This window comes from Pristiophorus japonicus, chromosome 5 (assembly GCF_044704955.1).
Source record: "Pristiophorus japonicus isolate sPriJap1 chromosome 5, sPriJap1.hap1, whole genome shotgun sequence".
Taxonomy (NCBI): Eukaryota; Metazoa; Chordata; class Chondrichthyes; family Pristiophoridae; genus Pristiophorus; species Pristiophorus japonicus.
In genome coordinates, this window is record NC_091981.1 from 273530477 (window position 1) to 273548100 (window position 17624).

Consider the following 17624-nt stretch of genomic DNA (forward strand, 5'->3'; position numbering starts at 1 on the left):
CAATGCAGCGAGGTCTTAGTGTCATTGCAACAAGAACAGCCTTCTCTTAAAGCAGGGCTGTCATTTTAGAGAGCAGTGTGGTGCCTTAAAGGGGAACTGCCTTCTAAAATGAAAAAAATAAAATAATTTTTAAATAGATAGTTTTTAGCCCTTACAGCGCAACTGCCTTTTGCAAAAAAAATTAATGCTAAAAAGATTTCCGAAATGCGAGTCTTCAGCTCTTAAAGCTGAGTTGCTTTCCGCACCTAAAAAATGCTAAAAGTGCTTCAGCACCAACATAAATGACTCAGCAAGCCAGGGAAGAGGCACCCAGAATCTTGCATGCAGCACTCCAGCTTTGTGCAGGGGGTCAACACTGGAGGCCCTCCAGAATGAACAACATGGGACCATATCACCGAGGTCATCCCTGCCAGCAGTGTCACCCCCAGGACCTGTCTCCAGTGCCCAAAGAAGCTTCATGACCTCAGATCACTGGCCAAGGTCAGTGAATGTATGTTCAAAAGCTGTCTCCTATCAACTGCACTACGAGCCTCACACACTGCTCAATGCATGACTTCCCCCATTCCCCCACCCCCCACCCCCAATCATTCACCTACCAACAATTTGTACAAAAACAAGGCACATCTCCCATTCACCTCATCCCCTTGTAGGAGACTATGCTGGCCATTCTGGTCATCGCTGAACCCTTGGCCAGCAGTGAGGCTGAAAGGATACAAGATGCTGTTATCCTCGTACGTTATAATCCTTCTGCCATCCCCTCACCACAACTCCACCCTTGTAACTTCCTCATTTGACCAACCCAAGAAATGCAACCTGCCCAGCCAGTGGTTTACCAAGAAGAGGGAGAGTTAAGAAATAGAAGAAACACCATCAATCGATTTCACACTCCAAGCCACCAGCTCCTCAAGGTCGTCCTGCCAGGCCATCAGTAGTGTTCCTCACTGAAAGTCAGCAGCCTTCCACCAGCCATGCTGCAGCCACTGGAGTAGCACTGTGTGACATCAGTCGGATAGGCAAAGGCGCACACAAAGCTTTCACTAAGGGAATGCACAAGGGTGATTAGTTGAATTCTCGATTTCATATCGGACGCGTAGACGTATAAACTTGGATTAGAAAGTTTGCTTTGTGGTGGCTTTCATTTCAGCATTGTGGCCAAGAGGATGTTGTGATGGTTAGTTACAGAGGGAAGGTAAGGTGTGGGACAAATGTTGAAAGGGGAATTGCAGTTGTGGACACTGGTACCGCAGGCAGATGATTCCATCCCAGATATCTCGGCCAGAAAGGGGATGGAAAGATCAGGCAACATTTCTCCACGGATGTTGTCTGATGTACTGAGTATTTCCAGCATTTTCTGTCTTCTCAGAGGCCTTCCTTTACCATCCAAGGCCTTTCAAGCATTCGGCAGCACTCCCTGCACGCTTAAAAAAAACTTTTAACATGTATTGCACCAAGCCACTACTTCAATAAAACATTAAAAATCCAATCCAAAAAGCTTAAACGCAAATTCACACGAAAGATGTGTGTGTCCCTTTAAGAAGTACCGACAGTGCCTCTGTCAGTTTGCTGCAGGCTCACTTTTCTCAGCACCGAACTCAGCGCGGAGGTCCAAGTTCGCAGAGCGTGACGCTAATCCAGCGTGCACGCCAACCTACGTCGCGCTCTCCATATTTGCAGGTCCAGGTCCAGGGCCAGTGCTGCTAAGGCCCTAACAAAAATGGCAGCCACAATGTCCCGCACCAGAGAAGGGCGTGAGAGCGGTGGCCGCTATTTTGTTTCCAGGATTGCGGGCGAACCTGTGGCAGTAAGGTAGGGAATTTCTCAGCCCAAGATTTTATGCTTTATTAACTGCTACTACTGATGTGGGCTGATAAAAGGATATGATCTGCATTTTGCAAAAGCAGTCGCAAACTGCCAAATGCTGTCATTTCCTTCAGTAAGTAGTATTCCAAGCAGCGGCCAATTGCATTATAATACATTAAATGCATCGATTTTCTCCAAGTTTGTGATATGCGGCACCATAAATAAGTTTAAAGGATTGATTTGATCAGAAGAGGTTGGAGATTTATTTTTCAATATACCTCAGAAAAATGGAGCTCGCTCGAACCCAAGGTGGAGCAAACGAAGAATGATCAGTTCATTTATCTTCATTGTTTCAATTTTTTTTTTAAACAACTGATTTATTTCATGACTATTTGATACTTAGCTAACTGCTGGCTTCCTGTTAATTCAGTTTAATATTTCAATGACCAAGATTTGCAAAATAAAGAGAGCCACATTTTTTTTAATTCTAAACACTGAAATTAAAAATCACGCAGAGCGAGAATGATGGATAAAGTGTGGAATGTGTCAGATTGCCTGAAAGATGGTAGCAGCTGCGTTAGACTCAATAATGTTATTACCCAGGCTGAGCAATAGCTGCTTTACTTCAAACCCTCAGCAGCCATCAGAAAGATTAGGCTTTCATATCAATACAAAAGGTAGAGGGACAATCGGGCCCATCAAAACCATTGCATGACCCAATCCTGTACTGTGATAGAAACAAAAAATGTCGGAAATACTCAGCAGGTCAGGCAGCATCTGTGCATTGAGAAGCAGAGTTACATAGAAACATAGAAAATATGTGCAGGAGTAGGCCATTTGGCCCTTTGAGCTTGCAACACCATTCAATAAGATCATGGCTGATCATTCACCTCCACACCCCTTGATCCCTTTAACTCCCTCTTGAATATATCCAATGAACTGGCATCAACAACTCTCTGCGGAAAGGGAATTCCACAGGTTAACAACTCTCTGAGTGAAGAAGTTTCTCCTCATCTCGGACCTAAATGGCTTATCCCTTATCCTTAGACTGTGACCCCTGGTTCTGGACTTCCCCAACATTGGGAACATTCTTCCTGCATCTAACCTGTCCAGTCCCGTCAGAATTTTATATGTTTCCATGAGATCCCCTCTCATTATTCTAAACTCCAGTGAATACAGGCCCAAAAGTACATCGACCTGAAACATTGGGGGAATTTTCCAGGGGGTCAACAGGTGTGATCGGTGGGAAAATATATATTTTTAAAACCAGGTCAGTGCGCCGCTGTCAACCCACTGCCACGCACGTTTACCAAATGTCGGGTCTGCCAGCACTGAGCAGGCCCAACACGCAGCGGCAGCGGAGGTAATTATAATCATCAGTGGTTTGTTTATACCCACTTAATGCTTTTATCCCAGCTTTTTGAATTTGACAGGTGGCCCACTGGTTTCTCGCTGTGCCTAGACCTCATCTGTAAAGCTGAGGTGGAAGGTCAGTGGACGTTGCTTCAGCTGATGAGTTGACAGCTTCAGATGTCAAGTCAAAGCTCCAAGGTGATTGACAAATGTTCCCTTAACCACTAGCCTCTCTAAACTGCATTTCCACACATCAGATTCAGGATGCTACAAGTCTTTACACAAGTCTCCATCCAGTCTGACCTCATTACCTCTCTCACCATTGACAGATCGCTTCTGTCATCTCTACTTCACCTACCAACTATTCCATCAGCATGGGTACACTTTATACTCTCTCACCTTGGTCCTCAGAATCCCACCACAATCAGCCCTGACACCAGGCACACCAGCAGCACCAACACCACCACCAACCTTCTCCGCAATCAACTGATACTGCACAGGACACAGGGCATCAGCACCCGACCGCATTGCTTTCCGGGAGGCCAGGGATGGCCTCACCATGGCCAGATTTACTTCACTTGATGCTGTACACCCTGGCTGCCACATGATGCACCAGGTTGGCACCACCCCACCCCACACCATAAAGCACCCCTACAAAGGCCAAGCCATTCTTTCCCACTCATGACCATTGCAGGGGAGAGGGGTGGGGAGGTGGAGCGGGTGGGATGTTATGTCTCACCATTCACTGCAACTCACTAAGCCACTTCCAAAGGTGCACATAATTCTGTCCAAGAACACAAAGTGTTGAAAATGAAGTTTTCAATGTTTGACAGGACATTAACAGAAACTTTACATGAACATTGCATAAAACACCCAAGTGGCTACCCTTGTGTGTTGTTAGTTGGTATGATTGCATTAGGATGAGTGTGAGTGTAAGGGGTGGTGAATGAGATGGGGATGTGATAATGTTCATAGAGAGAGATGGGTGGAGGTGCAGGGCAAGTTAGTGTGTAGGATTGGGTAGGGAAGGCAGAGTGATGGGGATGTGCTGAGAGGCACAGCAAGATGAGACAGAGTGTGGCTTTGTACTAACGTTCCGTGATCTACTGAGATCATTGAAAGGTTTGCGGCATTGCACCCAGGTCCACCTGACCACGTCCCTGCTTGTGCCCTCCTGTGCAATGTGCAACCAGGCAACCATCTGACGCGTCACAACGTCCCTCCCCTTCAGTTAAAGGGGAGGGCCGCTGCGGACTGGGAAGGCCCTTTGGTGGCCATCACTGGGTCACAAGAGACAATCTCGACCGGGTCAGCATGATGGCGGCCAGGTCGAGTCGACAAAAAAAAAAATGACGGCCTGGGGAACACACGGCCTTCCCTTTAAGGGGCTCTCCAGCCGGATGTCAGCGTTTGAGAAGTGTTCTTACTGTTTTGTATTTTTTAAACCAACCGAGCCTCTGGATTATGTTTATATGCCCTCCTGGGCATCTCATTACTGCAGCAAGGGAATGCTATACTGAGACCACTGTTCAGGGATACAGGAGGACAAAGCACTGCAATTAAACTAATTTTCTCACCGGAGCCACTTTGTGCTTACTGTGTGCAAAAGACATAAAGACAGTTTCTCGAACAAAGCTATCCTTCAACTTGGAAACATAAAACATACAGAGCACATGAGAGAGAAAGTAATTGCAGTTTTGATCTTTAACTTTAAGCTATAATATTGAATATAAAGCTGTTGTTTTCTTTTATTGTAAACGCTTATTAAGATAAGTGGTGTTACCACTGCGAAAGGAATATTTTAGCATCCATTATAACTATGAAAGATCATCCACTACTGTACCAGTGAGAGTCTCTCAACTTTCACAGCAGCCATTCATGTAGCCTCTGAGTGAGACTGCCAGCATTTAGTACTCATTTATGGGCAGTTCTGGTCTGCCAAATTACATAGTCTGCTATGTTCCCTGTCATTTATTTTGGCCTTCCACACGTGTGTTCCCGAGAGCAGTGCGTGGCCACACACCTGCACACCTTACAGGGAACACTGACAGTCTGCTACACAGAAACAGGCCATTCGGCCCAACTGCTCCATGTCAGTGTTTAAGATACACACGAGCCTCCTCCCATCTAACGCTAGGAAGTGGAGAAAATGGGGGGGGGGGGGAGGGGGGCACTCATTCTGACTAATATCTGGAGCAAACTGCAAGTCCTTTTGCATTTATCGGTAAAACGGCCTCTGTCTCGGGAATGTCAATGGAATTTTTGCTCTGACTGATGAGGGTGTCTGGGCTTTGATGTGCAACACAGAGACCCAATTGCTATAAGGAGTTTGTACACAGGGGAATGGCTCCCCATGGTTCAGTGCCATGAACGTTTGTACTGACAAGGATCATGGTTCAGGTTATTTCAAACTCATTTCACGTGGAATCCTTACAACCAGCAGCAAGAGAAGGCTTTCTGCATATCAATTTAAATTGGATTTATACTCCCCAGATATCCACTAAGTTACTCTTTTCAAAATATTCTATTATAAACAGCTTGGAATATTTTTGAAGGCTACATGAAGGGCTGAAGAATAAACTTAGTCCAGGAGATTTAAACTGTCAATTATGGATGGAAAATTGCATGGTCGCCCATAACTATTAAGTCTGTGCATTGACAAATCCACAATTCCAGATCCTCGTTTACAATTAGAAATAGAAACGCAGCAATGAATTAAAAGGCAAGACTTCATTCAATAGGACAAATACGTTTTTTTCATAGAATCTTACAGCATTAAGGAGTGCGATAGCATAGTGGTTATGTTACTGGAATAAAATGTCCGGAGGCCTGGACTAATGATCAGAGACAAAAATTCAAATACTGCCATGGCAGCTGGGGAATTTAAAATCAATTAAATAAATCTGAAATAAAAAGCTAGTATCAGTAATGACCATGAACATAAGGACAAAGGAAATAGGAGCAGGAGTAGGCCACCTGGCCCTTCGAGCCTGCTCCGCCAATTAATAAGATTATGGCTTATCTGATCATGGAATCAGCTCCACTTCCCTGCCCACTCCCCATAACCCATTATTCCCTTATCGCTCAAAAATCTGTCTATCTCCACCTTAAATATATTCAATGACCCAGCCTCCACAGCTCTCTGGGGCAGAGAATTCCATAGATTTACAACCCTCTGAGAGAAGAAATTCCTCCTCATCTCAGTTTTAAATGGGCGGTCCCTTATTCTGAGACTATGTCCCCTAGTTTTAGTTTCCCCTATGAGTGGAAATATCCTCTCTGCATCCACCTTGTCAAGCCGAATAGTATCCTTTCATGATATAGACGTCGCTCGCAAGGCCATTCATTGTCTTATAAGATCACCTTTCATTCTTCTGAACTACTAGGTTGTCGTTAAAATCCCATCTGGTTCATTAATATTCTTTAGGGGAGGAAATTTGTTGTCCTTACCTGGCCTGGCCTATATGTGACTCCAGACCCATAGAAGGTTGAGTCTTAGCTGCCCCTCTGCGGTTCAAGGCGGCGACTCATCACCAACTTCTCAAGGGCAATAAATGCAGGCCTTGCCAGCGACGCCCATATCATGAATGGATACTACTTGGCTCATCATGCCTTTGCTAGCTCTTTGAAAAAGATATCCAATTAGACCCATTCCCCCACTCTTTCTCTATAGCCCTTCAAATATGTTACTTTCTGTTACCTTAACAAAGAACCACCATTTGGGGTTTCATAGAGACATAGACATAGAAAATAGGTGCAGGAGTAGGCCATTTGGCCCTTCGAGCCTGCACCGCCATTCAATGAGTTCATGGCTGAACATGCAACTTCTGTACCCCATTCCTGCTTTCTCACCATACCTCTTGATCCCCCTAGTAGTAAGGACTACATCTAACTCCTTTTTGATTATATTTAGTGAATTGGCCTCAACAACTTTCTGTGGTGGAGAATTCCACAGGTTCACCACTCTCTGGGTGAAGACGTTTCTCCTCATCTCGGTCCTAAATGGCTTACACCCCTTATCCTTAGACTGTGATCCCTGGTTCTGGACTTCCCCAACATTGGGAACTTTCTTTCTGCATCTAACCTGTCTAAACCCGTCAGAATTTTAAATGTTTCTATGAGATCATCTCTCATTCTTCTGAACTCCAGTGAATACAAGCCCAGTTGATCCAGTCTTTCTTGATATGTCAGTCCCACCATCCCGGGAATCAGTCTGGTGAACCTTCGCTGCACTCCCTCAATAGCAAGAATGTCCTTCCTCAAGTTAGGAGACCAAAACTGTACACAATACTCCAGGTGTGGCCTCACAAAGGCCCTGTACAACTGTAGTAACACCTCCCTGCCTCTGTACTCAAATCCCCTTGCTATGAAGGCCAACATGCCATTTTCTTTCTTAACCGCCTGCTGTACCTGCATGCCAACCTTCAATGACTGATGTACCATGACACCCAGGTCTCGTTGCACCTCCCCTTTTCCTAATCTGTCACCATTCAGATAATAGTCTGTCTCTCTGTTTTTACCACCAAAGTGGATAACCTCACATTTATCCACATTATACTTCATCTGCCATGCATTTGCCCACTCTGCAGCCTCATAGCATCCTCCTCGCAGCTCACACTGCCACCCAACTTAATGTCATCTGCAAATTTGGAGATACTACATTTAATCCCCTCGTCCAAATCATTAATGTACAACGTAAACAGCTGGGGCCCCAGCACAGAACCTTGCGGTACCCCACTAGTCACTGCCTGTAATGTATTTGCTTCATGGGTTCTTTGCTTACGGATTCACAGCAACACATTCGACAAATGTTTGACAATCACACGACATAATACCAGTTAATCTACCAGGCTCACAACTGCATACCTCATCATGGTTGACCTAGACCTGACTGACTGGGGTTTTATTGAGCCTTGTGAACATCACGTGACTGGCTAAGCCACTCACAATGCAAGAGCTCTATAAACCTGTGTTGCATACATTACAATCCCCTTCTTGCTACTCTCATGGTGCTTGGTGTCCTGGAGTGGTCCCATTGATTGCGAAGGGGTTGTAACTTCAAACAATTTGGAGCAAGCTGGTATGCAGCGTGCGCACCCAGGAGCATATCTTTCTGCAGTTGGGTGGCTCTTTGAGCATTGTGAAGCCATGACCTCCATTGTAATCAACGGACCCACTTCAGGATGCATTAGGAGGACCGAAGGGGCTGATTTTACAAATGTTCACATGGCTAAAAAAAACAAATGTAAGAGCTCAACCCTCAATGTCAAGTTTTTGAATAGACAAGAGGGGGCGGGGGGTGGGGAACGATGGGGGGCGGGGGGGAGATCTTTGAAATGAAAGCAATTGCCTAGATTTTCCTTCCTCCTTAACTTATTTATGAAGATCAGGAGAACCTCAAGAATAAATTTCTATTAAAAATTCATTGCTACAGATTAATGATGATTTTTATTATATATACTTTTTATTTTATATACCTTTTATTATTATTATATGTACTTTTCATTATATGTACACAAAAATGTATACGTAATTTTTTTTTCTGTTATCCAATCGGCAAACTGAATACGGAAGCAAAAATTCATTCGCGAGCTAAAAAAATGGCATTGAGGCACATATGGCATCCCATCAAAGACATTATAACATTGGTATTAAGCAGTGATTTTAATGATTGCAATTAATAAGTAAGTCATTGGAAGAACAGAAACAATGTTAAACTGTGAAGGAAAGTGATCCGAATCTTCTGCAGTTATGTAATGCCCCATTCAGACTCTAGTTTAACATTTTGCAAATGTTCCGACTCAAACGAGACCTGGGGGTACTTCTGCATGAAACACAAAAGGATAGTATGCAGGTACAGCAAGTGATCAGGAAGGCCAATGGAATCTTGGCCTTTATTTCAAAGGGGATGGAGTATAAAAGCAGGGAAGTCTTAGTTTCCATATTTACAAAAGGATATACTTGCTTTGGAGGCAGTCCAGAGAAAGTTCACGCGGTTGATTCCGGAGATGAGAGGGTTGACTTATGAGGAAAGGTTGAGTAGGTTGGGCCTCTACTCATTGGAAATCAGAAGAATGAGTGGTGCTTTTATCGAAACGTATAAGATTATGAGGGGGCTTGACAAGGTGGATGCAGAGAGGATGTTTCCACTGATGGGGGAGACTTGAACTAGAGGGCATGATCTTAGAATAAGGGGTCGCCCATTTAAAACAGAGATGAGGAGAAATTTCTTCTCTCAGAGGGTGGCCTCAATGCGAGGAGTATTCGTAATAAGGTGGACGAATTAACTGCTCAGACAGCAATTGACGAATATGATATAATCTGTGGAATTCGCTACCTCAGAGAGCTGTAGAAGCTGGGACACTGAATAAATTTAAGACAGAAATAGACAGTTTCTTAAACGATAAGGGGATAAGGGGTTATGGGAAGCGGACAGGGAAGTGGAGCTGAGTCCATGATCAGATCAGCCATGATCTTATTGAATGGTGGAGCAGGCTCGAGGGGCAAAGTGTGTTAAAAAGACAAGCCTGAAGACTCTGTGCCTCAATGTGAGAAGTATTCTTAATAAGGTGGACGAATTAACTGCGCAGGCAGCAATTAACGAATATGATATAATTGGCATCATGGAGACATGGCTCTAGAGTGACCAAGGCTGGGAACTCAACATCCAGGGGTATTCAACATTCATGAAGGATAGACAGAAAGGAAAAGGAGGTGGGATAGCGTTGCTGGTTAAAGAGGAAATTAATGCAACAGTAAGGAAGGACATTAGCTTGGATGACGTGGAATCTGTATGGGTGGAGCTGCGGAATACCAAAGGACAGAAAACGCTAGTGGGAGTTGTGTACAGACCACCAAACAGTAGTAGTGAGGTCAGGGACAGCATCTAACAAGAAAGTAGGGATGCGTGGAATAAAGGTACAGCAGTTATCATGGGCGACTTTAATCTAAATATAGATTGGGCTAATCAAACTGGTGGCAATACGGTGGAGGAGGATTTGCTGGAGTGTATTAGGGATGGTTTTCCAGACCAATATGTCGAGGAACCAACTAGAGGGCTGGCCACCTAGACTGGGTGATGTGTAATGAGAAAGGATTAATTCGCAATCTTGTTGTGCGAGGCCACTTGGGGAAGAGTGACCATAATATGTTAGAATTCTTTATTAAGATGGAGAGTGACACAATTAATAACTAGTGTCCTGAACTTAACGAAAGGTAACTTCGATGGTATGAGATGTGAATTGGCCAGAATAGACTGGTGAATGATACTTAAAGGGTTGACGGTGGATAGGCAATGGCAAACATTTAAAGATCACATGGATGAACTTAAACAATTGTACATCCCTGTCTGGAGTAAAACTAAAAGGGGGTAGGTGTCCCAACCGTGGCTAACAAGGAAAATTAAGGATAGTGTTAAATCCAAGGAAGGTGTATATAAATTGGCCAGAAAAAGCAGCAAACCTGAGGACTGCGAGAAATTTAGAATTCAGCAGAGGAGGACAAAGGATTTAATTAGGAGGGGGAAAATAGAGTATGAGAGGAAGCTTGCTGGGAACATAAAAACTGACTGCAAAAGCTTCTATAGATATGTGAAGAGAAAAAGATTAGTGAAGACAAACGTAGGTCCCTTGCAGTCAGAATCAGATGATTTTATAATGGGAACAAAGAAAGGCAGACCAGTTGAACAAATACTTTGGTTCTGTCTTCACGAAAGAAGACACAAATAACCTTCTGGAAATACTGGGGGCACCGAAGGTCTAGTGAGAAGGAGGAAATGAAGGAAATCCTTATTAGGCAGGAAATTGTGTTGGGGAAATTGATGGGATTGAAGGCCGATAAATCCCCAGGGCCTGAAAGTCTGCATCCCAGAGTACTTAAGGAAATGGCCCTAGAAATAGTGGATGCATTGGTGATCATTTTCCAACAGTCTATCGACTCTGGATCGGTTCCTATGAACTGGAGGGTAGCTAATGTAGCAGCACTTTTTAAGAAGGGAGGGAGAGAGAAGGCGGGTAATTATAGACCGGTTAGCCTGACATCAGTGGTGGGGAACATGTTGGTATCAATTATTAAAGGTGAAATAGCAGTGCATTTGGAAAGCAGTGACAGGATCAGTCCAAGTCAGCATGGATTTATGAAAGGGAAATCATGTTTGACAAATCTTCTAGAATTTTTTGAGGATATAACTAGTAGAGTGGACTAGGGAGATCCAGTGGATGTGGTGTATTTGGACTTTCGAAATGCTTTTGACAAGGTCCCACACAAGAGATTGGTGTGCAAAATTGAAGCACAAGATATTGTGGGTAATGTACTGACGTGGATAGAGAACTGGTTGGTAGACATGAAGCAGAGAGTCGGGATAAGCGGGTCCTTTTCAGAATGGCAGGCAGTGACTAGTGGGGTGCCGCAAGGCTTAGTGCTGGGACCTCAGCTATTTACAATATACATCAATGATTTAGATGAAGGAATTGAGTGTAATATCCCCAAGTTTGCAGATGACACTAAGCTGGGTGGCGGTGTGAGCTGCGAGGAGGATGCTAAGAGGCTGCAGGGTGACTTGGACAGGTTAGATGATTGCGAAAATGCATGGCAGATGCAGTATAATGTGGATAAATGTGAGGTTATCCACTTTGCCGGCAAAAACACGAAGGCAGAATATTATCTGAATGGCGACAGATTAGGAAAAGGAGAGGTGCAACGAGACCTGGGTGTCATGGTACATCAGTCATTGAAAGCTGGCATGCAGGTACAGCAGGTGGTGAAGAAGGCAAATGGCATGTTGGCCTTCATAGCTAGGGCAATTGAGTATAGGAGCAGAAAGGTCTTACTGCAGTTGTACGGGGCCTTGGTGAGGCCTCACCGAGAATATTGTGTTCAGTTTTGGTCTCCTAATCTGAGGAAGGACGTTCTTGCTAGTAAGGGAGTGCAGCGAAGGTTCACCAGACTGATTCCCGGGATGGCAGGACTGATATATGAGGAGAGACTGGATCATCTGGGCCTCTATTCACTGGAGTTTAGAAGGATGAGAGGGGATCTCATAGAAACATATAAATTCTGATGGGTCTGGACAGGTTAGATGCAGGAAGAATGTTCCCGATGTTGGGGAAGTCCAGAACCAGGGGACACAGTCTAAGGATAAGGGATAAGCCATTTAGGATTGAGATAAGGAGAAACTTCTTCACTCAGAGCTTTGTTGACCTGTGGAATTCTCTACCGCAGAGAGTTGTTGATGCCAGTTCATTGGATATATTCAAGAGGGAGTTAGATGTGGCCCTTATGGCTAAAGGGATCAAGGAGTATGCAGAGAAAGCAGGAAAGGGGTACTTAGGTGAATAATCAGCCATGATCTTATTGAATGGTGGTGCAGGCTCGAAGGGCCGAATGGCCTACTCCTGCACCTATTTTCTACGTTTCTATGTTACTCCTGTTCCTATTTCTTATGTTCTTATGTAAACTAGAATCCATAATTGTGCTCAATTGGAACAAGCCATCAAACCTTACATCAGGGTGGAACCTATTCAAAAGCAAATGGATTCAAGCTGGGCTGGAATTTGAATCTTGTGCACACTCCTTGATTCATTTTACGTCACAGTGCACGTGTCAAAGGACACGAGACAACCTGAAATGAGAAATGCTGTTCAGCCGAATGAGCTCCACCTTTCAATATACAATCTGCATTGTCGCAGCCTTTCCTCAGACTTGTTTAATTTCCTGAGCGAAGTGAAGAACCACAGAACAAAAAGATGAGAAGAGAGAAATTGACATTTTTTTCCTTGATCCCAAAAGATAATTGAAAGACAAGTTCCGAGTATCTGTCCAGTACTAGATGCATGGACTAGGGAAGTGGACGCAAGCTGTGAAGGGGGAAAGTCAGCACAAGAGTTTAGATTTAACTACTTTATACAGGTGAATATATGGGATAGAATCCCAGTACCCGTACAATCAGCAAATTCCAGAAGGAACAAAATAGTTTTTGGCAGAGAAAGTCATTGGAGTTATGAGAGAATAAGAATCGTCATAGAGTATCAATAGAGATAGAAGCCTAATAATGACTTTACAATGTTATGTTATGGAAGTTAAACCTGATTGAACATGCTGGGGCTCTTTTCTCTGGAAAAGAGAAGGGTGAGGGGTGGCATAATTGAGGCCGTTAATATGATGAAAGGTTTTGATGGGGTAGAAGTAGAGAGGGTGTTTCCACTTGTGACGGAAACCGAAACTAGGGCCATAAATCTATTATAGTCATCAATAAATCCAACAGAGATTTTAGGAGAAATATATTTTCCCAGAGAGTGGTTAGAATGTGTAATTTGCTACCACAGGGAGTGGTCGAGGCGAATAGCATGGATGCATTTAAGGGGAAGCTCGATAAACACATGAGGGAGAAAGGAATAGAAGGGTATGTTAATTGGGTTAAATGAAGAGAGATGGGAGGAGGATCATGTGGAGCATAAATGCCGTCATGGACCAGTTGAGCCGAATGGCCCATTTCTAAGCTGCAAGTACAATGTAATTCTCTGTAACTTCCTCTCTCCGCTAACAGAAACATTAACCATTAATTTTAAGTAGTAAGTGGCTCCGCTAGAGTAACAGGGAGGGAAGTTTGATGCTAATGTGGTAAACATTCGTACGATGTTATTTGCAGTCATTATGCTACTCTGGGTTCAGCCAGATGGATTTCAAATGTGTGTTTTTGTGTCGTGTATGTTCTTATGGTAATCCACATTATTTATCTTTGAGCCGTTGCATCCTACCGATGACATTGTCACAGTATCATCGTGGGAATTCCAGTTGTAGTCAAGCTATTTGCAAAACATTCATCCGAAACACGAGTAAGTACAGGGCGGGGGCGGGGAAACAGAAGATTAATTTTTTTTAAAGTCTGTACTGGCTCTGCATACAACTGGCATAGTTCATAATCAGACTCTTCCACATGCATCACTAATTATTGGCAGAGCAAATTACACTTCCAAAAACCGAAGAGTTCTGACTTGACTCAGATATAATTCACCCAGTCAGCTTTTAAAGCATGATAATCAGCATATTGATAGGAAAACAGACTCTACCATTCAGCCTCTCATCGCGGCAAACTCCACTTTGTCCCATCTTAGCGACGATTACCTATTGTAGTGCCTGCAGCATACTGATTTTTTAGCTGCCATGCTAATAACTCAAGTAATATCATTACGAACCACAAATTCAACTCCCATTCGCCTTATAGATATTTGGGAAAGTACAGGGATTGGAGAAGTGACTCTGCAGTATATCAGCCCAGCCCCAAACATTAATAGCTCTCAGTCACCCACTGCTACATGTGCCGATTCAATTCTCCTTTAATTGTTCCCACGCTATCTGCCTTCCTGGGCAATCCATTGCACTGCACTCTGTGGAAAGTAATTACATCTGAACCCTCTGTCCACCATCCCTTCTTCCATGATTGGAGAGTTTGTGGCAATCCAGAACACATTCATCAAGGTACAATTTTTAATTCTCCGGATGTGGGCTTCACTGTCAAGGTGAGCATTGCCCAACCCTGGTGCATGGAAACAACTTCAGAGTTTATTAATGGGACTGGAGTCACATAGAGGCCAGACCAGGTAAGGTTGACCACTTTCCTTCTCCAACGGACATTAGTGAACCAGTGCCTCCGGATTACTAGCCCCGTAACATAACCACTGCACTACCGCACCCTTATATATTCCCTTAATAATCTTGAATCTCCCACAGAATTCTTTTCACCAGATTAAAGAGTCCTATGGTCACATAGCCAAGAGCTTTGAGCATGATGTCAGCTTGATTGCACTGTCTCAGATATCTTGCTGTTGCACGGTGACAATAATTGTACGCAATACTCGGAGACCGACCGTATCAGTGTGGATGAATACGAATATCTCAGCAATTTTACAACAACAACTTGTATTTATATAATGCCTTTAACATAGTGAAATGTCCACAGGAGTATTATGAGATAGAGAATTTGACACCAAGCTGCATAAGTAGAAATTAGGGCAGGTGACCAAAAGCTTGATCAAAGAAGTAGGTTTTAAGGAGCGTCTTGAAGAGGGTAAGAGAGATAGAGAGGCGAAGAAGTTTAGGCAGGGAGTTCCAGAGCTTGGGGCCTAGGTAACAGAAGGCACGGCCACCAATGGTTGAGCGATTATAATCAGGGAAACTCAAGAGTGCAGAATTAGAGGAGCGCAGACATCTCGGGGTGGGGGCTGGATGAGATTACAGAGATAGGGAAGGGTGAGGCCATGGAGGGATTTGAAAATAAAGATGAGAACCTGGTAAAATCATAAACTTAGAAGCCAAAATTCCTTGGCTGTTCCAGTGGGTGGGCTCCTGGCATAATTTTGGGTCTCTGCATTACTTACGGGAGAAGAGCCTCCATCATCAAAGTTAGGTGTGGGTGGAAGGGTGTAATAGGACTGAAGGTGAGAATTTCCTAAGTCAGGAGTTCCCATGCCTCAACCCTCAGTCAGAATGCAGTCTAACATTGGTGAAGGTACACATAGTCTCAGCAGGCATTCCTTCCAGATATCTGGCAGAAGTGGGGGCCACCAATGGACCAGACTGGGATCACAACCCAGCTCCTGAAGATAAAGGGACACATTTGAAGAAATTTACGTGTCCCCTGACACAGGAGGCTGCTGGAGGTATCCACTTTACCTTTCCGGGGAGGTAGAGTGGGGAAAGAGACCTGGCACATCCCCCCCCCTGACCTACCCTAGGCCTGGCGATCTTCATTTCCAATAGGACTGAATAGGAATAGGACTGAAAGGGAAGATTTAGAAACATAGAAAAAAAGTCAGGAGTTCCCATACCTCAACCCTCATTAGAATGCAGCCTAACATTGGTGACGGTACACCTAGCCTCAGCAGGCAGTCAAGCATTTAGTCAAAGAGATGCTTTTGAAGGTTCTGTTGCCAATATGGCAGTAAAGGAAGTTGGAGGGGATGGGGGGGGGGGGGGGGGTCGGTGGAGGGGTGCGCAACATGCTGGATTCACATGATGAGAGTGTTTTGGGAGATTAAGGTGGACGAGGTTGTCGTAATGGAGTGAGGTAAATCAATAGAGGAATTCTAAGATGAGGACTTTAACTGCAAGTCATTGGTAAGTTAATGTAGGTAAGTGAGGATTGGGAGGTATGGTTGAGTGGGACTTCGTGTGGGACAAAAAATGTGCCGTGCAACTTTGAACAAGTTGGGAGTTTGTGGAGAGCGAAGAGCGGAGGATGGAAGACCACCAAAGACATGTAAAAGGGTTTCAACAATGGAGAGGCTGAGGTCAGGTAAAGGTTAGCATCTTTTGTGATGGAGAGGAAATGAATCTACCATTGAATGCATTGTACATGGTCTGTGGATGTACAATCTTAATATTTTGAAGGGCTTTTTCTTTCCCCCATACTTTCACGTTATTATATATTTTCCATAAGTGAGTTTTGTTTTTACATGTATATAATCCCTCCAATTGTATTCCAGTATTATTATTGGACACCACAGCATGGAATCTCCTCAAAATTTGAGCTGGTAACAACAACGGTGTAAGTACGACTTAAATCTGATCTGTAGCACTTAAGATCAGGGAAATTCACGTGAAGAAACCAACACCAGTTTTTATGCTATGGCCAAGTTTCCTCTGCACCTTTTCAGCGAAACCTTCATCAAAGCCTTTTAAATATGAATTCTCCTCACTGAGACCTGCACTGTGTTTTCTTTATCTCTGAATGTATTTTTATGGCATCAGAATGGGTCACATCCACGGTTACATATTTTTAAACATGCTGTGCCTAATGTGCATAAATGATGGCTTCCAACATTAATTTTCCCACATAAAGGGGGGCATAAAGAAAAGATATGACATAAGTTCATAAGAACAAAAGAAATAGGAATAGGAATGGGCCACTTGACCCCTCGAGCCTGCTCCACCAGTCAATAAAATCATGGCTGATCTGATCTTGGCCTCAGCTCCACTTCCCCACCCGTTCCCCATGCCGAATGGTTCGGCACTTGCCATGAACCCCGGCTGTTTACACTGATTTTTGTTTGTTTATGCTGATTATCTATGTTACGATGTATGTTAAGAAGATTGGCAGGAGGTTTTGCCGTAAGCACCAGTCGGCAATATTGGCGTGGAAATCGGAGCAAACTTTGGCGCAACTTGCTGTTTGAGCAAATTCACAGCCGATGAAGAAACATGGTCACCTGGCAAAAAGTAAATGAGGTGCCTTTACCTTAGCCGTAAAATGTTAACCAAATGTTAAAACTCTAGTAGAGTTATACTTCCTAGTATCTAGTATGGAAGTGTGGTGAACAGTGAAGAGGATAGTGATAGACCTCAAGAAGACATGGGCGGGCAGGTGATAGATGAAATTTAACCCAAGAAAGTGCAAAGTCATACAATTTGTTAGGAAGAACGAGGAGAGGCAATATAAATAAAGGGTACAATCCTAAAGTGGGTGCATGAACAGA